This window comes from Oryx dammah, unplaced genomic scaffold (genome assembly GCF_014754425.2).
Source record: "Oryx dammah isolate SB20612 unplaced genomic scaffold, SCBI_Odam_1.1 HiC_scaffold_27, whole genome shotgun sequence".
NCBI classification, from domain to species: Eukaryota; Metazoa; Chordata; class Mammalia; order Artiodactyla; family Bovidae; genus Oryx; species Oryx dammah.
The window spans coordinates 124,413,809-124,439,388 of NW_024070211.1; positions in this window are offsets into that span (position 1 = coordinate 124,413,809).

Sequence of the window (25,580 nt, forward strand, 5' to 3'; positions counted from 1 at the left end):
GTCAGAAATTAGAAGTCAGTTCTAAAAATAAAGAATATCTCATTTTCTAAATCTGAATTAGCGGATGAACAAGTTATACCTCTTTGAGACAACTGTAGGAAAATGTTTTGAATAGAAAGCAAGAAGTAAGATGGTATCTGTAAAGTAGATTGTGTTAGAGGTTGGATAAAGATAAATATTTTATTTAATTCAGGAGAGAATTAGTTGTGCATAACAGCTAATGAGAAAGATGCCATTGAGAGAGATTTTGAATACTCAAGATGAATAAGAGATTATTTGAGAATTTAAAGTTTCTGCAAAGCATATAAAAGAATTGCAGGAAATAAATGTGAAGTTATTGTCATTACAGGAGAGGGCAGAGTGGGTTTAAATATGGACAGGTTTGTAGAGCTGGTAGTCAAATTTTAAAGAGTTTACATAGAGAGAAAATATTCAATTTTGTGGTATCCAGGAAATAGAGAAGTAACCCAAATTCATCTTATGATATTGAGGATATTTACTAAGACATCCTATGAAAAAATTGCTACTAATTCTCATTAAAATATCTTCCAATTTCAAAAAAGGAAAAAATGTGTAGGGAATTAATAATAGAAATATTATGCAATTTATACATAGTAAGGAAATTTTAAAAGCTTATTTACTTCCTGTGTCAAAGAGAAGGTGTCCATAGGTGCATGGATTTATCTCTGGGCTTTCTATTTTGTTCCATTGATCTATATTTCTGTATCTGTGCCAGTACCATACTGTCTTGATGACTGTGGCTTTGTAGTAGAGCCTGAAGTCAGGCAGGTTGATTCCTCCAGTTCCATTTTTCTTTCTCAAGATTGCTTTGGCTATTCGAGGTTTTTTGTGTTTCCATACAAACTGTGAAATTACTTGTTCTAGCTCTGTGAAAAATACCGTTGGTAGCTTGATAGGAATTGCATTGAATCTGTAGATTGCTTTGGGTAGTATACCATTTTCTCCATATTGATTCTTCTGATCCATGAACATGGTATATTTCTCCATCTATTTGTGTCCTCTTTGATTTCTTTCACCAGTGTTTTATAGTTTTCTATATAGGTCTTTAGTTTCTTTAGGTAAATATATTCCTAAGTATTTTATTCTTTTCGTTGCAATGGTGAATGGAATTGTTCCCTTAATTTCTCTTTCTATTTTCTCATTATTAGTGTATAGGAATGCAAGGGATTTCTGTGTGTTGATTTTATATCCTGCAACTTTACTATATTCATTGATTAGCTCTAGTAATTTTCTGGTGGAGTCTTTAGGGTTTTCTATGTAGAGGATCATGTCATCTGCAAACAGTGAGAGTTTTACTTCTTTTCCATTTTGGATTCCTTTTATTTCTTTTTCTGCTCTGATTGCTGTGGTCAAAACTTCCAAAACTATGGAGAAAAGACAATCTCTTTAAAAAGTGGTGCTGGGAAAGCTGGTCAACCACTTGTAAAAGAATGAAACTAGAACACTTTCTAACACCACACACAAAAATAAACTCAAAATGGACTAAAGATCTAAATGCAAGACCAGAAACTATAAAACTCTTAGAGAAGAACATAGGCAAAACACTCTCTGACATAAATCACAGCAGGATCCTCTATGACCCACCTCCCAGAATACTGGAAATAAAAGCCAAAATAAACAAATTTGACCTAATTAAAATTAAAAGCTTCTGCACAATAAAGGAAACTATAAGCAAGGTGAAAAGACAGCCTTCAAAATGGGAGAAAATAATAACAAATGAAGCAACTGACAAACAACTAATCTCAAAAATATACAAGCAACTCCTACAGCTCAATTGCAGAAAAATAAACGACCCAATCAAAAAATGGGCCAAAGAACTAAACAGACATTTCTCCAAAGAAGACATACAGATGGCTAACAAACACATGAAAAGATGCTCAACATCACTCATCAGAGAAATGCAAATCAAAACCACAGTGAGGTACCATTTCATGCCAGTCAGAATTGCTGCTATCCAAAAGACTGCAAGCAATAAATGCTGGAGAGAGTGTGGAGAAAAGGGAATCCTCTTACATTGTTGATAGGAATGCAAACTAGTACAGCCACTATGGAGAACTGTGTAGAGCTTTCTTAAAAACTTGGAAATAGAACTGCCTTATGACCCAGCAATCCCACTGCTGGGCATACACACCAAGGAAACCAGAATTGAAAGAGACACGTGTACCCCAATCTTCATCACAGCACTGTTTATAATAGCCAGGACATGGAAGCAACCTAGATGTCCATCAACAGATGAATGGATAAGAAAGCTGTGGTACATATACACAATGGGGTATTATTCAGCCATTAAAAAAATACATTTGAATCAATTCTAATGAGGTGGATGAAACTGGAGCCTATTATACAGAGTGAAGTAAGTCAGAAAGAAAAATACTAATACAGTATACTAATACATATATATGGAATTTAGAAAGATGGTAATGAAGACCCTGTATGCAAGACAGCAAAAGAGACACAGATGTATAGAACAGTCTTTTGGAATCTGTGGGAAAGGAAGAGGGTGGGATGATTTGGGGAAATGGCATTGAAACATGTATAATATCATATAAGAAATGAATCACCAGTCCAGGTTCGATACAGGATCCTTGGGGCTCGTGCACTGGGATGACCCGGAGGGATGATATGGGGAGAGAGGTGGGAGGGGGGGTTCAGGATGGGGAACATGTGTACGCCCGTGGTGGATTCATTTTGATGTGTGGCAGAACCAATACAATATTGTAAAGTAATTAGCCTCCAATTAAAATAAATATAAAATAAAAAAATTATTTATTTTTTATACTTTATTTTGTATCATACATATGAAATATATGTGCAATATGTAAATTTTGGAAAGTTCTGTATACATAAATGACAAATATGAATCCGTTCTGTTTCTTGAATTACACTTAGTCTCTCAGTAATGTCCAACTCTTTGTGACCCTGTGAACTATAGCCTTCTAAGCTCCTTTGTCCCTGGAATTTTTCAGGCAGGAATACTGAAGTGGGTAACCATTCCCTTCTCCAGGGGATCTTACCAACCCAGGGATCAAACTCACATCTCTTGCGTCTCTGCAGAGGCAGGCAGATTCCTTACTATCTGATTATACAGATATATTTAGTTTGGGAATTTATTAAACCATGTACTTATAAATGCACATTTCAAAGTTTATATTACATGTCAATAAATGTCTAAATAATCAATACCTATTTCACATCTCTGAACAATCATAATTGATAATTGGCATTTTTCTATGAATTTTTTTAACAGTACAAATAGTAATCTTTATCAGAGGCTGGCAAACTATGAATTAGAGCTAAATCCAGTTACTGAATTTATTTCCTATTTATGAAGTTTTATTAGAACAGAGTTGACCATTTGTTTATGTTTTACTTTTGGTTGATTTTGTAGTACAAGAGCAGAGTTGAGTAGCTGCAAAAGATACTGCACAGTCTGCAAAGTGTACTATATTTACTATCCGGCTCTCTACAGAAAATGCTGTACTATACATTCAACTGCTACTATACATTCAATTCTTTCTTTTTCTTTACTAAATGGTATGATGTGCATTTTCATAAATATATATATTTTTAATTTTTTTCTAAATATGTTTAATTTGATTGCATCTTATTTTACCATATCGAATTTATCTAGTAATTTCCCAAATTATGGAGGTTGTTTTCAATTTTCATGTTTTATTACTTTGCTCATGATATTTGGTCTAAAGTTCATAATGTTTTCCTAGGAATACAGTTTAAGAAGGCTAAGCATTAAGACAAACCCACAAAGTTTCTGGGTATATACTACTAAAAGCTAACTTATGCATATGTTATATCTGTGCTTTTTTCATCAGCAATCATATAAACTTTAAAGAACCACTTACATTGTTTTTAGCAAAGAGTATTATTATAATTAAAAAATTCACTAAAAATGTATGTTTTGTTAGTTAATGTAAAAGTAGTCAAAGTAGTTAAAGTGAAAATTCATAGAAATTTACTATTTATATAACTTTCTTCCAGAAATTTGATACCCTTATATTTTACTGTTATATTACTCTCCAATATTTTAATTTTGGTTCAGCACTTACTTGATCATGACTATAGTTTTGTTTGTCTACCTTCCATAAAAATATCATATGCATTACCTACAATTTCCAGTTAACTTTTCTGCACAATGGAGTTAAAACTTGAATACACACTTAAAGAAATCTTAGTTTTGGAATAATTTCAATTTAATTGTAAAATTTTCACAATCCTTTTGACCAAATCTTGTTCAAAATCTTTAAAAAAATAAATCAGAGTTTAACTCAGTTTTCACAGATGCAAATCTCTCATCTCAGTTATTGATCATTAATCAATCTGTATCATTTGCATATGCACATAAAATCTGGTGACTAATGATAAGCATACCACTTAATGAAGCACTCTAGAGTTTAACCTGGAACCATGATTATTCTGCATTCAGTGGGCACAATTACTATATGTTACAATTGAAATAGAAGAGTTCGTTGACTAATCTTTCATGTTAGCTAATTCATTCTGCAAAGGTTTTAATAAAGAAACAAATTTATCTATGTTAAGCTTCAATCTAATTGTGTTGTTTTTATTACCAAAGATTGTATAATTTTTGAATATTTCTGAATTTGTATGTATATACTTATGCACTGTACCTATTCTGATTAGTTTCCTTTTTATCATCAGTTTTATAATCTCCTGTACTTGAGCGCATATATTTATCAAAGTTTAATATCTATATTTTGCTTTTTGAAGATTTTTAAACTTTGAATTCTATTCTGATATTAAAGTTGTTATATTGCATATGATATTAGAAATATTTGAATAAGTAGAATCAAATAATATCTGACTTTTTAATTACTATAATTAGTTATCAAAGTTAAAACTGATTTAATTTCATTTTCATGATTGTCTTTACTACATTACCCCCCTTATGGTTTCAGAATTTCTCTTGAAAGTAGCATATTGATTTTGCTATTTTATATAAACCAAAGCCTCTATATTAAAGAGAGAAATTTAACTTGTCCATATTCATTGTAATTACTGATACATTTCAGTTTCATATTGCTCTCACTCTTATGCTTTTATTTTTCCAGTCTCTTACCTTAAAATATTTATCACGGAACTGACTTAGCTTTTTTAATTTACTGTTGTTTTCCTTAAGTAGTTAAAAGTAATGTGTGTTATTCTCTTTTTGTTAGTTGTATTTAACACTTTGTCATACATTTTAACTTCTGTTTCTTTAATGATCTCTAGAATTAGACAAGATGTATGTGTATACATGAATGAATGTATTAAACATATGTTTTTGTGATTCCTTGCTACATATAAACAATAGTCAACAACTCTAACAGTAATTTTAGAAACATATTTCCCACTCCGTTCCACTTATTTTTATTTTGATATCATCTTGGACTTTTATCTCCCAATTATCACTCTAAAAACATATTAAACAATTAGTTATGCTTTAGTTGATTTTCTGTTTTTGTGCACATTTAGCTGTGTTTGAGAATAGTACATGGACAGTGGAACATGCTTAAAGATAACAGTAAAATGACATCAGCCCTCGTGGTATTTGTCAAATATGTTATCCTGGACACGTACTGAAGTTGTTGACTAAAATGCCTCCTGAAATGGAATAAACTGGTGTTTTCATATTGTTCATAACTCTTAACATCTCTAGATAAATTTGAAGTGTTTTGCTTTCACTTTATTCATTTGGGTATTATCATATATATTTTAGATTTATAAAAATATTTGAGTTATAGTTGGTTCATAAAAGATTATGAAACCTTTTGAGAATTTTTAAAACATAATCAATATTGACAGGGAGTTAATCTGAATATATATCCATAATTAGTATTATCTTTAACATGAAGTCAGATTAGATTGAGTATGGTACTATTAATATTATTCAAGAAACAATATAAAATGCTTCCTTTTGAAAAAATAATTGGAATGTGTTCTTTAAACTTCCGTGTTTCAAAATAAGTGAAACTGCATTAAAAATCAATTTAAATAACATATATTCTTCATGATTCTATTGAAAGTTAAGATATGATCATTTCAGACCCCAAATCAAAAGGTCACAGGATTGTAAAATTTAATAGTTCAGACAAGATGATACTTTTCCAACCATCTTTATATTTGTGAAAAATAAAGAGTAAGGGAATACCAATTATGAGAATGGCTTAAATAAAAGATAAATAACATAGACAATAGAATCTCTACACATTTGTTTGAAGCAGGATACATGCCTCATTAGAAATGATTTACATTAGAATGTTAGAAATGTTCTACTCCTAATCATGTGATAGGAGTATAGGACATATATGAGCTATATGTAACTGTTGCTAAAGATATCTTAGAATGAGAGAGAGGTTTCAATCAGAATCCATTCTGCACTACTGGAAATATAAATGAGGTCATAGCCACAAAAGCAGAGGAAATATGCTTATGAGATGCAGAAGTTTATACAAAGGACAACCGAGCATAATGTGGCACGACTAACTGATGAGCACCCAAAAGGACACCCGAAGAGCTCAGGAATTCTTTTCACTATTGCTCTCTTGGAAGGTATCTTAACTAGGTTCACAGGTACAGGAATTTAGTTAATTGCCCTCTTTACCATCCAATGATATTTTTGTTAGAAGAGTTTTCAAAGTCATTAGAACAATAATACAAGCTGGCAAATTTACTTTTTGTGATAGTGGCACTCTGCTGTTGTGCATATGAGGAAAGGGCTTATAACACCATATTTAGAACCTAGATCACAGATGCACAGGGCTTTTGATATTCCACAGCTACTGAGAGTTTAATTATTCAAACAATATGGAATTGGTCTGGAGATTTCAGATAAATTCTGAATCATGTTCTCAGAATTCACATTCACACAGGAAGATGCTGATTATCCACTGGTGGCAATCAATCTTTTTGTGTTTCTGACACAATTTTAAATACAAGAATTTGAGTGGCATAATTGAAGAATTAAAAGATTCAAATGCAACACAAAGGAAGTCAGCATTAATTACAGTAAAATTAAGTGCTAAGGAACAAAATATCTTTTCCTGTCTATCAATACATCTAAGTTAGTGAAATATTATGTGCTTGGTTTTCCTTCAGCATGTGTATGCCACTGTTTGAATTAAGTTGCCCAATTTCCTTAGTGCAAAATGGGGCTTCACATTGAGAAAGTTTGCTTTTCCTGATTAAATAGAGTTTCTAAATGACTGTAAACAAAGAGAAAATTAGCTGCTGTGTTTCTTCCTCACATATGATTATGAGTTTTTTTGGAACTAATACAAATGACAGTGCAGGAAGCAGTAGCAGTACAAACAGAGTGATCTGAAGGGCAGTGATACATGTGCCCAGAAATGTGCCCCAACCTCAGATTTCTGGCTTTCATTGATTTTTTAAAAAATATTTTGAATCGTGAGAAAACTGTTACAAAGTGTTTCAAAGGTTAAATAGACTAGAACAAAACCCTGGGATAAAGACAGGACCTGACAGTTTTAATTGAAGTGAGATTGAAAAAGAAATAAAGCGTCCAGCTTGAAATAATTCAAGAAAGCATAGAGGACTTATATGGGGATGGGGGAGAAAGGAGTGTACAATTCATACATGAGGATATATTGCACATTTTTCTGGCTTAGAATAATGCAGCATGAAAACGCATATCATATATAAAGAGAGATCCTTGGTCCAAGCCTGAGATTTCAAATTTGAGAGTCTTTTAAGAAATCAACTGACTAATTTTGACTTTATATCTTTTAAAAGGAGTGTGCTGAAGTATTTCACATTATAAAAGCACAGAGTAACAACAAAAATATCAAAATTAAAAATTCACATTATTAAGAGATTATTAATGCTGATATTTGAGCTTATTTTCAAAATATTTATTTGGTTTTTAGAATATATTTGGATGGTTTAAGTTTACTGTAAAATAGTAGTAATGAAAAATGCTCTCCATCTTTGTCCATAACTCTCATTATTAGTTTCTCCTGGGTCCTTTTTGAAAAGGTTTAGCAATATATATAATTATTCATATTTAACATATAGTCATATAATATATATGCTGTTCCTCAACTAACTTTTCTCAGTTAAAATGCAGCTTAAAGATATTGCTTTTATAAGTACATAAGTTTCTTTGTTTGTTTAAATAAACACCTCATTGAAGTATGACTGACATCTCATTTAGCATAATGTCCAGTTTCATCCATGTTGTTGCAAATGACTGGATAACCTTCTTTTTCAGGGCAGGATGGTATTCCATTATGTGTAAATACCATATTTTCTTGATCTCTTCAATCATAATTACATGATATTGTAATTATTGGTGATAAACAATTCTAAGTATAAACCTGAAACACCAGACTATTTATTTTTAAGTGATTTTATATTTATATCTGTATAGCTATCCAAAATGTTCAAAATGCTTCTTTTATTTAACTTTGAAATTCATTAAAGTGTATTTTTTATTTCACAGTTTTTAATACCTGAATGTCTTTTCACTGAAGTATGATTTTAATATGCAAATTCAAACCATTAATTTTAGAAAATATTCTATAAATTATGCCTTATTTGTTTTAGTTTTCTTTCATCAGAAAGTAATATTAATACATATTCAGGATTTAAGTCTTTTTCTTATTTATTAAATGTTTCTGAAATGTTTTATAATGCTTAAAAAATTTTTTTAATTCCCTTTTTCTGAACTTTGTTTCCCCTCATTCCCCTATCATCTCCTCTTTTCTTTCTAGTTTTGTTTTGTGGCTGATTTTGATATTTTTAAATATCTAAAACTTAGGAGACATATTAAGTTGGCCCAAACTGAAACTACTGAAATGTTATTGACTACACTGTGGGAGCAAGAGAAATGACAGATCTTTGCCCATCATGTAAGCAGCTAAAGGGTCAATAACTTGTTAGTAGAGAGTCAAAATGGTTATGGCCCATTGCAACAGTGAACCCAAGGAATATGGCACAACATAGCTCCAATCCCAAAATACATTCAAAGAGTTAATGTGATAGTGGGCCTTGTCTCATAAACTGCTGTGGGAGAATTCAGCCTAGGAGAATGCCTGATAAAACAATAAGCCTTGCCAAATGGACATTGGCCAAGCTACCCCAGCCACAAACAATATAGACTTTCAGCAGGAAAGGAGGAAATCATTAGCACCAAGAAAGAAATAGCACAGGAGCATCATAGAAGCTTTCACAGCCACATGTGGCTAAGAGGGAGACCAAACGCCTCCTGGAGAACAACTGTAGATGACAAGGGATTAAATAAATAACTCTGATCTTACATGCAACTGTGCCTAATATCACCTCTTTGTTCTCCAGATGATGAACATTTAGGGACTTATTTTTGTTATTGATCTTTCCAATGCCTTCTTCAGCATCCCTTTGACCCCTGCACACCAAGACCAATTTTTATTCACTTGGGAGGAAAAAAGCTGTGCTCCCCTGGGGCTATCACACAGTCCAAAATTTGTCATGGCTGTGGATCTGACTAGGTGGGACTCTCCGTACAATGCTTTCCTCTTCTGTTACATTGATGATATCACACTAACTTCAGAGTCTCAGATAGGCTAACAAGCTGGTAGTTGTGCCCTGGTCAAAGCCCAATGCTATGTCTATACACTCGATGATTCTCACACATTTCCTCTGCTATGAAAGCCGTAGACCAGCATATCACCTCTGTAAACTGTCTCAATTGACCCTGTTAGTGCCTAGCTACAAAATCTCTCCACCTCTTGGTGAATAACTTTTCAATATAGTTGGCATCTCATTGCTAAAACTGTCTAGCTGCTGCTGTCTATATTGTGTTTCTGGTATCTAATTGCAGTGTTCCTCTACAAACCTGACTGCAGGGATATTGCAGACCAAAGGCAGATAGATTGTGAGGGTCATGCAGGGGGTATGCAGGGGTGGAGTGTGTAGTCAGGACTCAAAAGATGGCTGCTCCTTTGCTCTCTGGACATCCCCTGCCCGACCTGGTACTTGTGCACATGACTACCTCCCTCTCCTAAGCTAAAAGTTTAATCAGTAGCTACCTGTATGATTGGCTTGACTTCCAGAAAACAATTGTTCTAGCACTCAGACCAGAATGGCTCTGTTATGTTCAGCCATCAACAGCCTTCTCAAAGTTTGCTAACCCAAAGAGCTGTGGGAGTTGCGTTCCAGCAGTTCCCCAGAAACCAAGTACTTTTTCTGTGGCCATGCTCCCCATAATCTGTAGCCTCTTCCTTCCCTGTGCAGTGAAGACTGTGCCCTGTCCTACCTGCCATTGGCCATACACGGTGGGGTGTTGCTCCAGGACCTTTGCCTCTGACTTGTAATAGTCTCTGTCCAATAAACCACTAGGGACTCTGTCATTGACTCCAGGTTCTTTCTTTGGTCTCATGACTGGGCATCTGCAAGGATTGTAGGCCTGCAGGGCACAGCTCAACATCTCTATGCCTCACAAATGGGCATATTCTCTGGAGGAATAGAGAGCAAGGCTGTGAAAACATCCAGCACACTTCAGTGAGAGTCTCTCTTGTCAATTAATCTCATTTCTCAACTCCTGACTTTTTTGGTTATTCTCTAATGTCTTCACATGGGTTGGGCTTTTCTTTTAAATTATCCTTTGTTTGTTTGATTGATATTTGAATTGTTTTTGTTGGTTTTAATAATTTATTAAATTTTTTATAGCTCTTTTTGTAATAAAGTGAACCTGTTACTAACATATATGAAAGCATAACTGATTATGATTCCATTGATTATTTTGAATTTATGAGAAATGTTTAAACATTTATTTGTTAGGTGTGTGTGTTTCCTCTGGTAAATGTTCCTCAACTATTAGTCTTTGATGCTGTTTAGCTTACTGTTTTGCTATTGAATCCGAACAGTTGTTGCTGAACCATGAAAGATGCTGGAATTCTTGGCCTCTGGAGGAGAAGAATTCCATCCAGGGCCAGAGATGAGGCTTGATTGCTCAGAGCTTTTGTGTAATAAAATTTTACTAAAGTATAAAAGAGATAGAGAAAGCTTCTGACATAGAAATCAGATGGGGGCAGAAAGAGTGCACCCTTGCTAGTGTTAGCAGTGGAGTTATATACCTTTTAATTAGTTATTACAATGAATTAAAAGAATGTCTGGAGGTTATAAAGACCTTACTAGACCCACTCCCATAATTTACATTTTAAGATAATAGGATTAGCCAGAAGGTTTTTTCCAGAATATATTATTGTTATATAATCCTAAGGAATGTAGAGGAAAAAAAAAAGTTTGTCCTTTCCTTCTCCTTGAGAATTCCAGACCCCTCTCTCCTTGGGGACCACTGGACTTCTTATCAACATGCCTAGGAATTGACTCTCTCAAATCTTTATAAGATGCTAGGCTAGTTCCTTTTATCATGATCTTTTACTGAATTACTTGAGTTTTTCTGAATCAGTTATTTTCTAGAATATCCCAGTTTGGGAGGAAGTGGTATCACAGGGCATTATGAAAGGCTTTTACATGGAAAGAGTCAATTATCATAAGTCACAACTTTTACTACTTTCTGTAAGTATGGGCTGTCTATGTTCTTATGTAACTTTGTTTCCTGGAATACTTGGAATCAAATCAAGTCTGTGGAATACTGGCATAGTTCTGTTTACTCCTTAAATCAGCTGATGAGAGGCAGATATCTGTTTCCTCACCTTCAGTTCAGTTCAGTCGTTCAGTTGTGTCTGACTTTGCAACACCGTGAATCGCAGCATACTAAGCCTCCTTGTCCATCACCAACTCCCGGAGTTCACTCAGACTCACGTCCATCAAGTCAGTGATGCCATCCAGCCATCTCATCCTCTGTCGTCCCCTTCTCCTCCTGCCCCCAATCCCTCCCAGCAGCAGAGTCTTTTCCAATGAGTCAACTCTTCACATGAGGTGGCCAAGGTACTGGAGTTTCAGCTTTAGCATCATTCCTTCCAAAGAAATCCCAGGGCTGATCTCCTTCAGAATGGACTGGTTGGATCTCCTTGCAGTCCAAGGGACTCTCAAGAGTCTTCTCCAACACCACAGTTCAAAAGCATCAATTCTTCGGGCTCAGCTTTCTTCACCTTAGATACTACATATTTTATTTAGTAAGTGTATTTCTTGCTGGCTAGTAGTTTTCTGAGATTTACTATTGCATAGCATTTTCATCAAGAAAACTGGTCTTTGAGGCTACTTTTTTCTCCTACACTATAGCATGGTTTTTCATACTGTTCATGGGGTTCTCAAGGCAAAAATACTGAAGTGGTTTTCCATTCTCTTCTCCAGTGGACCACGTTTTGTCAGGCCTTCACTAACAAGGACATGCCCTTCAGCTGCTCAACGTAGTTGGATGACATGCTTGGTGCCCTGGTTGTCCCACTGCTGGTCCTGGTTGAGCATGTAAACCTTCACTGGCCATCGTGTGTCAGTCAACACGTGGCTGGATGTCAAGTCAAAGGCCCTGCTGGAGTGGCTGGGAAGGGGGTCCAGGGAAGTCTTGAGCCAATGTTGGAGGATGCCCAGGAGCAGAGGGCCCCCAGCCTCACCGCTGCTACTGGCTGCTCTGGAGCTGATCAGCCACCAATGAGTCACAGTCCATCATGGAGACAGATATGCAGATGACACCACCCTTATGGCAGAAAGTGAAGCGGAACTAAAGAGCCTCTTGATGAAGGTGAAAGAGGAGAGAGAAAAAGTTGGTTTAAAACTCAACATTCAAAAAAACAAAGATTATGGCTTCTGGTCCTATCACTTCATAGCAAATAAATGGGGAACAAGTGGAAACAGTATAAGATTTCATTTTCTTGGGCTCCAAAACCAATATGTACAGTGACTGCAGCCACAAAATTAAAAGATGCTTTCTCCTTAGAAAAGCTATGACAAATCTAGACAATGTATTAGAAAGCAGAGACATCACTTTGCTGACAAAAGTGTGTCTAGTCAAAGCTATGGTTTTTCCAGTAGTCATGTGAGTTTTGGACCATAAAGAAAGCCAAACATGGAAGAATTGATGCTTTCCAACTTTGAATCTGGAGAAGACACTTGAGAATCCCTTGGACTGCAAAGAGATCAAACCAGTCAATCCTAAAGGAAATCCACCCTGCATATTTATTAGAAAGACTGATGCTGAAGGCCCAATATTTTGACCACCTGATGGGAAGAGCTGACTCGTTGGAAAAGACCCTGATGTTAGGAAAGATTGAGGTTAAGAGGAGGAGGAGGTGGCAGAGGATGAGATGGTTAGAAGGCATCACTGAATCAATGGACATGAGTTTGAGCAAACTCAAGGAGATAGATAGTGAAGGACAGGGAAGCCTGGTGTGCTGCAGTCCATGGGATCACAAAGAGTCAGATATGACATAGCAACTGATCAATGACATAGTATGGTTCCTTGTTAATCTTGAATTTTGGGGTAGGATTTCCATGCTCTTTGAGATCTTAGTCAATATGTTCATCTGAGTTACATAAATATACTCTGCTGTATGACTGAAACAGTTTCCATTTGAAAAAGAAAAAGGAATGGAAACATGATATGGTGAAGAATGAGAAAGTAGTATCAAAGATATTTTCAGAAATTTTGCTTTTGCAAATAAGATTTTTATCAACCTCACATTAAACAATGGTTCGGAAACTGCCAATTCTAAAAAAAATAAAATTTTTTAATATCCTCTTTTCATAAGATATTTGAATTTCCTTTCTTCTTATATCTGGCTTCTAATCAATCTGTTATTTTGATACAACTCATAAACTCAGTATATCTCTTCACTTGGATTTGACTCTGTTACATCTTCATTTTGATATGGGCCCTGTCTCACAAACTGTGTATTGAACTTCTAAAGAATAAGATCTATATTTTATAATTTTCCTCTCCCACAGGGTTCTGCACAATGACGATGTGGGAATATCTATAAATCATTAACCATCCAGTCACCTATCTTTATGTTAGCAGTTCTTGCTAAAGAGCCCCAAGCTGGCTCACACTGGTAATTTGGCATCTTGGAGAAAGCTTAAAACCATGATTAATAAAAGAAGTCTCTATAACTGCTGCCTGTTAATATATTTATTCTAAAGTTGTGCTGTGCTGTGGTGAGTCGCATCCAACACTTTTCGATCCCAGGAACTCTAGCCCTCCAGGCTCCTCTGTCCATGGGGATTCTCCAGAATACTGGAGTAGGTTGCCATGCCCTCCTCCAGGGGATTTTCCCAACCCAGGGATCGAACCCAGGTATCCCTCATTGTAAGCAAATTCTTTACTGTCTGAGTTACCAGGGAAGCCTATTTTAAAGCTGCAAGTCTATAAAGTTGATAACCTTACCATGTGACTTCAAAATTTGCCAGTATTCAGTCCTCATTATTGTGTTTAATAGTGAAATTGCAAATAATTATTTTAAATATAATTTATTAAGTAAATTATATTTTTTCATTTAATCCCTCTTTGTTTTCAATCAAGCTTTAAAATGACCAAGAAGTGGCCGTTTAAAATGGAATCAAATAACTTTTCAAGTGAATTTGGGATTTAGATAGTGTGATATTTAGATGGAGTCATTTTTCTCTGTATTATAAAACAGCTATTTCCTCTGAATTCACTACAACATCATGACAAAAGGTTTTTTTCTAAAGAAGACTGCAACAAAATAAAATTTTGTGTCCAACATTGTTATCCATGTCAAACATCACAGCAGAGATATTTTAGCAAAATGATATCCTTTTATACCAAGATAACATGATAAGATCAGTGTCTACATGTACCATAATATTGACATTTGAGTCTATATGACTTACTATAAATACTGTTTGATAATAGTATCAAACAGTATGTGATTGATATGCTTTAGCTTCAACTGATGACTGGCCAGAAAATAAGCTTATTAGCTCTGTTGGTGCCGATGTTGATAAAATCATAACAAATAACTATTTCAGGCTATGATGAAATTTTTAATTTTCCAGTCAATAAACCTATTTAAATATTTTGGTGGCATAGCCAAATTTAGTCCAGTAGTATAAAAGGTATTGAATATTCAATAGAATTATACTTTATATTTGAATTTATTGCTCTTTTAAGATGAAGATGAAATGTGGCTTTTTATTTTTCTTGGAGCAGGCAGTTCTACTCTGAATTTCCCATTAAAATATTTCTTTTTGTATCTCTTATGGGAATGAAAGATTTTTGTATTAGAACATAGCACAATAAATAGTGGATTAGTGATGACACATCTTAAGAAGAGACTGACAGACATTTGATTTTTTATGCCTGAAAATCCTGTCAACATCGGCAGTTTTGGACTATACATGGTCTCTGGGCTGCAGTCAGAGCCATCTGTCTGAGTGGCAAACTGCCTATTCATAAATTAGTTGGACCATTTCATCAGGGCAAAAATGCCAAAGAATAATAACTACAAAAGAGCAGATTATATATTTCACCAACTGCTGCTGCATCTATAGGAAACTCACATTCACTGCTATATTGTCACAGATAATGAGGCCATCTAATCTCCTTGAAGTGGGGCCCTAAAGAAAGGCGTAGCAGAGACATTTCAGCTTACCCAAAATGTTGATATAATTTACATACCAGTCTTGAAAGGAATTTTTGAAGCATACGTACAGATAAACAAGTCCAGGACACATTAAAAGTAAGTTTACCCACATAAAATAATGTTAAAATTGCAGTTATACTTGTTAAATAATGATGATATCTCTCCAAAGGGCAATTTCAATAATTATAATAAATATTTTAATAGTGAGAAAGGGAAAAGGAGATGTGTGCATGTGTATGTATGTGCATTTCTTCAGGGAAATAGTATATTTGAGGTTTCATATAAATAACATTTTGGAAGTAAACACTCCAAAAGACTTCAGTCAGATAAAAGATTGCATAAATTAATATAATTTATTTATAATTTATATTTTATTTTGTAATTCTTCTAAGAATTGTCTTGAGAAATTCACTCAATATATTTTCTTTAATGTACCTTAAATAGGAATTAGTTCATCATTTATCACAATTACTATGTATACTAATCTTTTATTAGAATCATTTATTTTATTTCCCAGGGACACATTTACTTTACATAAGGAATAAACAGAATAATATTATATAAATTAACTTTTAAATATTTTGATTCTTATATTATTTTATAATGATCTCATGTTTTAATTTTGAAAATATTCTAAATATGGGATTTTCACTGTCAATTCCCACAAGAAGAAAGTGTATTTAGTCTATTTCTCAAACAACCTTAGCATTTCAAGGCAAAGTGAATTACCTACTAAAATAATGCAGACTTGTAAATTTGACAGAGAATTAAAAGCAAATTTTGCATAATCCAAAAATTCCTTCACTGTCAATTGAAAGTTAAATTTCCTATATGATGAGTAATGTAATAGTATGTGAATGCTTATGGAAAGGAGTTAAGAAAGTAGACATTATTTCTAATGTATGATGCAGAATCCTGGCATTAAGCTGTAATGAAAGTGCTAGACTCTTACTATTATGGGAGTTCAAATGCCCCTTCAACATCAATCCAATAGCACCACTAGATCATCCTCTTTTTTTCCCCCATTGGATAGCATGTGTTCCAAAGAAATAAAATATATCACCATTGCAGAGTCATCAAAACTTTGTGAGACTATGCCTTTAAAAAAATTAGATCTACATCCTACCTTGAATGACCCAGAAGTTTTAATTTAGTGAAATAACCTCACATGAAGCCTGCAGCTTAGGAGGGAAGTCTGTGATTCTATCTTTAAACCCCTTCTTATTTAATTTTTTTTCTTTTTATACATGAAAATGCTCATTTTAGAATGGTTATTTTAAGTTATAAGCTGTTGATACAGTGCTCTATATGCATATGCTCCAAATATACATCTCACATGGATTATATTATACATTGATTTTATTCTTTTAATATTTGTTGATAATTCACTGTGTTCTACCTACTTTCAGAATTTCAAGATTTATAAGACACCATAAAGACTTAGAGTCTCAACATTTTATAGAAGAGATAAATGTATGTAGGTATATCACAAAATATACATCACCAATAAAAGGAATAAATTAAGTTCTATGGGAACATAACAAGACAAAGTAGAAATTCATCTGAAGGAAGGAAAAAAATGATCTTCATGAAAAATTTTGCATTTAATTTGGACCTTGGATAATCATTTGGACTGGAGAACAGGGCTTGATTAAAACAGAGGAGGAAAGTGGACAGCACAAAATTCCAGCTATGGCTAATAAATAAATTATCAAGAACAGAGTCACAAGAAATCACACTCTAATCCAGAAGGAATCAGAGACAGAAACCCACTTTGGCCCAGAGTTGTAAATGGAAGACTGAACACTTAGAGTGGAATGGAAATATTAATTAAATCATATTTTAGTATATCTAGTTGCATGAGGACATTCTAGAGGAATGTTATGCCACTGATGCAAGAAAGGTAAACACTGGAAAACAAAACTGGACAAAATCAAGTCCATCTTAACTCTAGATTGACTAAATCCCAACAATATCCATTAAGCAGAAAGAAATTTGCCTTTTTCCAGGCATGAATTCTATTTACCTCATTCTCTGCTGTTCTATATCCAGACTTCAATGTCCAATATCCAAATAAGACTATACAAAGAGAAAAAAAATTGTCAGTCCACTTTTAAAAGATAAAGCAAACAATAAAACTAGACTCAGATGTGGACCCAGTTGTTTGAATAACAATATAGAGAATTTAAAATTACTCTTACATTGTATACAATGTATAATGTACAACATGAACATTAAGTTCTCCAATGGGACTAATGGAAAGTGTACATAACCTAATGGGAAATTTCAGAAAGTAATGGAAATAATAAAAGTCACATAGAAATGCTAGAAATTAAAGCTACTGAAACAAAGATGAAGAATTGTTTTGAATGGCCCATGAGTGGATTCAGCATGGTTGAGGAAGAGAGGTCATTAGAAACTACCTGATATTGAACTCACAGAGAAGAGTTGTTAAAAAAATAAACAAATAAAAGAGAACATTCAGAAATTGAGGAATAATTTAAAGAAAAACAAAAACCACATGTACACAAGTGGAATCCCAGAAAAGAATAGAGAGGAAATGGGAAGTAAGAAATATTTAAAAAGGTAAGGACTGAGAATTTTTTCAAAAATAATGAAAAAGAGATCAAACTTTAAGTCCAACAATCACAGAAAAACCCAAACAAGATGTACAGTACACATAAGTGGACACCTGCACACAGATAGCATCTGGACATTTCATATTTAAACTGCTAAAATTAAAGATTTAAAGTATTGAAGGTGTTCAGACTAAAAAAAAAAAAAAGACACATTTCATGCATAGATAATAAGTAGATCAGGCTTACAATTTGAAAATCAGTAAACAAAAGACAATGGAATGACTTTTTAAAATTCTGAAAATAATGGGAAAATAATTCTCAGCTCAGAATTTTACACTGTGCAAAAATATCTTGGAAAAGAAGGAAGAAAAGATTTTCAGCCATATGAAAACAGAATTCATTGCCAGCAGATCTGTGTTATAAGGAATATTAAATAAAAAACTGATACTAAATAGGTTAGATATGGACAAAAATAAAGAGCTCCAGATATGTTAAAATATGAGAAACTTGAAAAACTTATTGCCAATATAAGCCTAATGAAAATAAGCACAGTTTCAAAGGGAAACACAGGGAAGAATGGTGTGGCACTGTTTCTATGGAGAGGAACAAAGGTCTCATAATATTACAACTGTCACTCATGGGTAGATTTAGCATGTAAGGGTTTCCCTGGTGGCTCAGATGGTAAAGAATCTGCCTGCAATGTGCATGATCCAGGTTCAATTCCTGGGTTGTGAAGATCCCATGGAGAAGGGAATGGCAACCCACTCCAATATTCTTTCCTGGAGAAGAGGAGCCTTGGCGGGCTACAGTCCATGGGGTCGCAAAGAATCAGACACTACTGAGCGACTAACAGTACTACTACTACTTAGAAAGTAAATAGATAACAGATGACTCTTCAAGTTCCTACTAGGAGTAGACATGAATGAGGGACTTTACTTGTGGTCCACAGTTAAGACTGTGCTTCCACTTCCGGAGGCATGGGTTCCACCCCTGGTAGAAAAAATAACGTCTTAAGAAAGAATAGGATATGGGAGATGGAGAACACATCCTAAAGAAAGAAAATGGGTGAGGCAGAAAGAAAAGAAATCAAGAGATAAAAGAAAACTGCTAGTAAAGTGCTTTAATTAGATTGAGTGAAAATAAATAGACAATATAAAGCAATAAAAACAGGCTTGAACCAATGAAAAGTCTGAAAAACAGATGGAAAAGTATATAATTTATTCAGTTGACCCTTTAAAGCCAGTAAGGTTTTTGAATTTTGTATTACATTGGTGCATGTATGCTTTATTCAGCTTTAAATGTGCAGATACTGAAGATATAAGGTGAGTTAACATAGTGCAAGCACCTTTAATATATACAATAGACTAAAATATGTATTGCTTTAATGAATATTTAAACACCTTCTCTCCTAAAATGTAAAAGGATAATGCAAAATAATGTAGTAAAGAAGTATTTGTGATTAATATGCATTGAAGGAATATGCTTATTCCAGTGAGGAAGAGGGAGTCAGTCAGGGGACTTGCTAGGAAAGATTAATTGCAGGAAATGAGCTTCGTAATGAATTGTTTGACTTTGAGTTAAAATGTCCAAAATGCACTGGAATGTGCCCAAGGAAGCAATCTGGTTAAGGCTTATAAATTTTGGAGGGGTGGGCATTTAGAGAAATGTAAAAATCATTGTCATCATCCAGAAACTGTTTGGAGTCAGAGAAAGGCTCTGGAATTATAATCTCAAAGTGGATTCCAGATATTGGAAAGTTAGATAGAATTAAAATGCTTTATGTGAGCAGTAGTAAAAAAATTGGTCTGGAGAGACTGGTGGTGTGATAAAAAAAATAGTAGAGAAACACTTTAGTAATCTACTATGCTTAACTTGATGATAAATCAATTAATGCTTTTTAAATGCATAATGTAATGAAACAGCTTTTTAGAGTGTCTTTTTAATTGTACATTTTGAATAATAAGTTAATTAACCCAATAGTAATACTTATTAAGTATTCTAGAAAAAATAAACATATTATATATGCAATTTTAAAATTGTAAGAATTGAGTATATTATAAGATTTCATGCTAAAATTTCACATTTTTCCCACTCAATGTATTACACATTTATAGGTCTCTTTATAATATAAATGGTTATAGCATCTGTTCTAATATTAACTATAAATAAAAAAGCTTTAAATAGATAAATACTTTTATGTTAAATAAGCTTAAATAATTCTTCTCAATCTCTAATGTAGATATCAACCACATGAAATCTTATTAAAATACAGATTCTGACATTATATCTAGGATAGCCTAGACATCTGGGATAATGCTATTCTAATGTACACAGAGTCATCCTTGCTGTTGCCTGCAAACAATAGTTTGAGTAGCAAAACAACATCAAGATAAGTGGAAACAAATTTAAATTTTTAAAGCAGTGTGATTAATGATACATTACCAAAGGTTTGACAAGTGCTTGTGTATTAAATTTAGATTTTTCTTGCTGCTTTCAGAAATCAGAAATCACCAGGTAAACACTCAGAGCTAGCTTGATGCATGAAGAAACATCAAATGTCAGAGAACTGAGGTGCCTTATAAAATAATTATTCAGTCAAACACCTAACATATGAAAGAAGGCATCTTAGGGTATCCAGGCACCAACCAGCATACAAATTACACCTTCAAATTAATGAGAGAGCCTAGGAGACATCATTTAAGTCAGTTGAGACCAAAAATTCCTGCACAATCAACCCATAGAATTGTCAGCTAAGTTAACTGTTGTGGTTTCAAAGTATAAGTATTTGTGTGATTTGTAACACTGTAATAGCTAAATAGTAAATGTTAAGGACAAATTTGTGGTTTTTGTCTGGCTCCCTCTAATTCTTTCCCTCATCTCCCAGTTCTCCTTGATCAATCTTAAACATCGTGCTGGTATGACTTTATTTTACTGCACTCAGTTACTCTTCCCTTTCCAGTGGTCATGTACGGATGTGAGAGTTGGACTATAAAGAAGGGTGAGCACTGAAGAATTGATGCTTTTGAACTGTGGTGTTGGAGAAGACTCTTGAGAGTCCCTTGGACTGTAAAGAGATCCAACCAGTCCATCCTAAAGGAAATCAGTCCTGGGTGTTTATTGGAAGGACTGATATTGAAGCAGAAACTCCAGTACTTTGGCCACTTGATGCAAAGAGCTGATTCATTTGAAAAGACTCTGATGCTGGGAAAGATTGAGGGGGAGAGGAGAAGGGGACAACAGAGGATGAAATGGTTGGATGGCATCACTGACTCAATGGACATAAGTTTGGGTAGACTCCGGGAGTTGGTGATGGACAGGGAGGCCTGGCCTGCTGAGGTTCATGGCATTGCAAACAGACACGACTGAGAGAGTGAACTGAACTCTTCCCTCATAGCTGTGCTGTGCCGTGCTTTGTTGCTCAGTTGTGCCTTACCTACTGTTTGCAGCCCTACAGACTGTACCCCACCAGGTTCCTCTGTCCATGGGATTTTCCGGGTAAGAATACTGGAGTGAGTTGCCATGCCCTCCTCCAGGGGATCTTCCCAACCCAAGGATCAAACCCAGGTCTCCCACATTGCAGGCAGATTCTTTACCATCTGAGCTACCAGGGAAGCCCCCTTCATAGCCAGTTGATGCTTTTTCTCTTTGGCAGTGCCATGGAGCCCAAATTGCTCCACAGTCTTATCCAATACAATTTGGGCCCTCTTGCAGGGGAAAAGATGTTACTCTTTGAGACTGATTCCAGAGGATTCATTTTAAGTTTCTCTAGCCCTAGTTTTTCCTATGTTAAACTTCCACATGGTCTTTCGTTATCTTAGTGTTTGTATCATAGAACTAACAACCCCCTCTTAGCCATGAACTTAAAGCCCATTTTAGTCATGAACTTCCCATTCTTTATTAAAAATAAAAGCAGTCTTTTTCGATAACCTTGGACAGAACCTAAGTACCAGTGCCCTGGGGCTGAGGTTGAACACACAGCCTCTTTTGCTGAGTGGCATATTTTGCTTAAACAGGGAACTAGCCAGGGATGATAGTAACTGGTCCTCTTATCTTGCTCATCTGAATAGGGAACCTCCACCTTATGAGCAACCTGTAGTAAGGGGCAATCTGGACCCAGTATTCTCAGCCTGTTTTGGATAGAGATTGGAGAAGGCAATGACAAACCACTTCAGTATTCTTGCTTGGAAAATCCCATGGACGGTCAAGCCTGGTAGGCTACAGTCCATGGGGTCACAAAGAGTTGAAAACGACTGAGCAACTTCACTTTCACTGGCCCTATGAGCACTTGAAGGTGGGTTAAGGGAACCACAGTCATCTTAGCCACATTTACTAGGGATAGAGTGCCTGCAAAGCAGAATTGGAGATAAGCATTGGCACCAGGCTCTCCCGGGATAAAACTATAGTTCTGGACTGAAACTATGGCTCTAGAAGTTCATGGAGAAGGACAGTCTGGTCTTTTGGTTACATTTGGCCAGTGGAGAGTGACTGTGAAGAAGGGAAGAATAGGAAATTGGGGTAAGCTGTTGCTCACATGCCACATACTCTCACTTATTTTACTGAGAATCAGTATGTGGGCTACGTGCTTGGTCATGTCTGACTCTTTGCAATCCCATGGACTGTAGCCTGCCAGGTTCCTCTGACCGTGGAATTTTCTAGGCAAGAATACTGGAGTAAGTTCCCATTTCTTACTCCAGGGGATCTTCCCAACCCAGGGATTGAACTCACATCTCTTGCATCTTTTTCATTAGCAGGCAGATTCTTTATCTCTCCACCACCTGGGAAACCCAAGAACTAATATATATTCTTGAATAAATATTTCTCTATTTACTGCTTCCTATTAGTGAAATATCTACCTATATAAGATTGTTTTGATAATTTTCATGAGTTGAATTGTTTCACTGGTAATTGTTTTGCTGGGGACTGTGTCCACCAATCTCCTCTTACACCATTCTGGAAGTCCTGCCCACTAACTACTGAAGTTTCCAAAATCTGGTGTCCATTTTAAGTTAGAGCATTGCTATATAAAAACAAATGAATATGAAGACATCTATTGTACAAAAAGTCATCAATCCTAAATTGAAACACGATTTTTTTTGTGTGTGTGTGTTTATTTTTTTATTTTTATTTTTTAATTTTATTTTTACTTTATTTTACTTTACAATACTGTATCGGTTTTGCCATACATTGACATGAATCCACCACGGGTGTATATGAGCTCCCAATCCTGAATCCCCCTCCCACCTCCCATCCCATATCATCTCTCTGGATCATCCCCATGCACCAGGCCCAAGCATCCTGTATCCTGCATCGAACATAGACTGGCACTTCATTTCTTACATGATAGTATACATGTTTCAATGCCATTCTCCCAAATCATCCCACCCTCTCCCTCTCCCTCAGAGTCCAAAAGTCCCTTCTATACATAAACACGATTTAAGCATATAAGGAATGAATTTGTTTAAATAATCTGAAAGAAAGAGAAAATAAGTAATTGTACATGGGCAGTGTGAAGTTTCAAAGTTGGTTTCAAAGGAGGTTCTTTATATATCATAATGAAAAGTAATGATCAAACTGCTGTTGTGTGTCAAATTGAGAAGAATGGATCGACAATTTGATCAATACCTATACCTATATCCATATATATATACCTATGCTTGTATTTGAATGGAAGTAGAATGAAAAGATTATAAGAAGAAAATAATTAACAACAAATTTGTGGAGATAGGTATGGCAGGTGGGAATGCAGAAAAGATATAGATGCTCTGAATATTAAATATAAAATGCTAATTTTTCAACAATAACTCACTACAGTGTTATATATACATTGGTTAAATATATTTGTTTTGTTGGGAAAATTTATTCTAACACACATACTTGTATGTCTGTATAATTCTATCTCCTATCTATTGATTTGCATGTCTTGTATATATGTACAAATGTATCTCTAGGATACATTTGTAAAAGTTGAATCATTCTGTCAGATATATGATCCTTTCAATTATGTGAGTGTTGACAATTTTCTTTAAAAAGTTTGCAGCTTATTGTTAGAAATGTGAAGACAATGGAAGTGTTTTACTTATTCTTAACTCACTGAACCTATCCATTGATTTATCCTTTTAAGTGCCTTCAGTAATATTTTGAAAAGATGTAATCATTTAGAGTGATTCAATATCAATGTGAAATAATTGAAAAATAAGTAAATTTATGAAGAATAAAAGATAAATTGCCATCAAATGAACAGTATTATATCTGATACAGTTTTCTACACAACATTTTAAAGTTCAATTTTGGGAAATAATCCCAATCTGTCGATTCTGTTGAGTATCTTCAGCCACTGTTAAGAGAACAGATGAATCATTTTTATGCCAGAATGAAATTCTTTAAATAAAGTATAGATGACTACACAAAAAGTCATTGAGTGGGAGAAAGCTGATATTTGTCCCACTCTGTGATATATTTTACTCTCCTACAAACTCACATAAAATGCAAAAAATGAAGCTGATTAAGGAATGTTTACTTAGAATAACTTTAACATGGCAAGCAATTTCATGGTTTTTAATGGCATTTTTTTTTTTTGAAATTAGTCAGAGACATACAGAATTCATCTACACAGTCAGTATACTCTGGTAAAATTTTATGAAATATAGGTGAAAATACTGAAAGAATAAAGTCATTTTGGAAAGACCAATTTGTAAGAGTATGTACACAAATGAATAAACCATATGGTTTAGAAGTTTTATAAAGAGACTTTTGTTCATGCTGTGTCACTCTCTGCATTAATGACTTGTAGTAATTTTATTCTAGTAAGATTATTTGACTTAATAGTTTAAAAATAGCTTGTTTCCTTGCAGTTCTGGATTTATATGGCAAATTATTTGGCTGTCTCTGTACACAATGGTTTGCATGATGGAAAATATGCCCCCTTCTGCCAATTCTCTCCTCTGTACACCATCTGCCAAAAAACTTTGATTATAGCATAATGTTGAAAACAAGATCCATGAAAAGATTCACAAGAATTACTTGATAATGGCATAAATTACCAACACACAAATATATGATTAAATTGGATAATTTAGATAATATGTATTATCTAAAACATTTTTCTATCATTCTTTTAAATCTTGATGACTGACTTTTTCCTCTCAATTTTTATTAAAAATATCTCAACTTCTTGAAATGTTTTCCTTATCCTGATCTAATCTCCCTTTAGATCTCTGCAGCTTTTCTATGCAATAATTCTTGCATCATTTTTATTACTAACTCAGTATGTGTGTGTCCGTGTGTGTGTGCGCTCAGTCGCTCAGTCTTGTCTAACTCTTTTTGACCGCAGGACTGCAACCCAGCAGACTCCCCTCTCCATGGAATTTTCCAGGGCTGAATACTAGAGTGAATTGCATGCAATTTCCTACTCCAGAGAATCTTCTGAAGCCCAGGGTCAAATCCGCCTCTCTTGTCTGCT